We start from the raw sequence: 2,000 nt of genomic DNA on the forward strand, positions 1-2,000 counted from the left end.
AAACAGTCTGGCTGTGGTAGCCTTTTGATCACACATCTGAGTTACTGCCAGCTAGATATCTATCAGATCTCAAGTAGCTTACTCACACGCTTCATCCAGAGGCTGGTGAGATCCTTTCTAGCGTCCGGCTGTTCCTTGTTCATGAGTTTTTGGGGGAGAAGCTACTTTTAGATGGTACAGCTTCTCTGAACTCCCCCCTCCATACCTCCAGCCTCACCTCATGACCAAAGAGACTGCCTTCTGGGCAGTCCTAACTTATATAGCCCCTGTGACCTCATACACCTGGGCCCGTGGAGGCCAGCTCCAGTTGGCTGTCGGCCAACCCATTTGAAATACATCACTAGTTGCCAGGCAGATTCCAACCCACCAGGTAGAAGCCCCTTACCCAGGTAAGTGATGCAAGTCAGGTAGGCAGAGGGAGCAGGTTTCCCCCCTCCCTCAGGAATGCAGCCAGCTCAAATTACCTAAAGAGACAGGCTGAGGGTGTGGTCTCCTCTGCTGGGCCCACCCTAATCAATTCGTCACAGCACAGAGATTTAAATCACATTGTCACAGGGCAGAGATTTTGGGGAGAAACCAAGGTGGCTTTCTGCCACAGATGTTAGAAAGCCTAGGGCTCCCTGGAATACACACACAAACTCTCAAGACTACGCACACTTATGACTCAAATATGCTAAAATTTAACTGACAAAAGATCAAATACAAGACAGGTATTAAAAAGACCCACGCAGGAAACTGAGGGGCTTGAGTTAAATGTACTGGAATTAATATTATTTTAAACATCTGCAGTCAAAATGTGTTTTTAAATTTAAAAAAAAAAATGATCAGTGTAAGCATGTAATGAGCCTGCTTAGGTGAACTGGCAGGAAATTATCTGTAGGTTTTCCTCTTTCTTAACTTTTTCCTTCAGGGCCTTAATTAGGGCCCCCGTGACTCTTCTCCCAGTTGTCTCAATCTATCACATATTTGTAGAGTTTTCTTGTTTCCCTTTTTATAAATACTCCCCCCTAGTCCATGTGCATTTTCCTTATTCTTCATAGAACACTTTGTGGGTGTATTTGTGGTACAAAGGTGCCAAGAACCGGACTCCAAATTTGGCTGAACAAGAGCCATATAGATAACATCCCTGTTGTGTGGTAGACACAAGGGTTTTTTAAAAAAGGTTATGTATTAATTAATCCAACTTGTCAAATACAGGTTTAACATTTAAAGACATATCCAATCCCCTAAAATATAGTTAAAGACGGGTGTTTATCTTCTATCAACAGTGTTGCCATAACCCAAATCAAAGTCCACAGAAGTCTTGTTTCCGTCTTTCTTTCAGTCTCTGACAGCTCCTTTATATTTCCATCAGTGTTGATCTTTTGTGCTTCTCTATATAATAATTCACCTCCTCCTTTTCCCTAGAACTCTGCATAATACAAATCCCATTATCTTTTATTCATCTCTGCTTTTAAATTTTAAATGTATTCTTAAGCATTAGCTCATAGAACTCACACTGAATTCAAAGATGTTTTTCAAATTTTCCAGTTTAGAGGCACGAGGACGTTTTTATCAGATTCCAAAAATTTCCACCGGATTCCCAAGTCCACATCTTTTTGTCTTTTTTCCTGTAGACCCCTGACTTGATAGGACATCTTTGCTGTTACTAAAACTTCCCAAACTTTAAAAAAAACAGTCAGCGGTTGCACCCGTGCCACTTTTCTTCCAGCCTTTGGCAAAGGTCATTCTTGTGGTTGCTAATAGATGAGTGATGATCAACTCCCTGTGACCCTGGCGGCTGGTAGGAAGGTCCCCCGGGACTAAGGGGTTAGCGGGGAGCTTGTCCTCCCCACATCTGCCACCTTTACATTCTGGGCCACATCCACCACCCCCGGGAGAAGGGAGGTTATGTGTGTGTATGTGGTGGTGGTGGGGTGACATTTTTTATTCGAGGAACTTCCCCGTGGCATCGCTCCTGCCTCACGGGGCCACTCCAGCGCTGGGGGGGGGGGGGGGTT

Source organism: Gavialis gangeticus, unplaced genomic scaffold (genome assembly GCF_001723915.1).
Source record: "Gavialis gangeticus isolate Ggan-Ray unplaced genomic scaffold, GavGan_comp1, whole genome shotgun sequence".
Lineage (NCBI taxonomy): Eukaryota > Metazoa > Chordata > Crocodylia > Gavialidae > Gavialis > Gavialis gangeticus.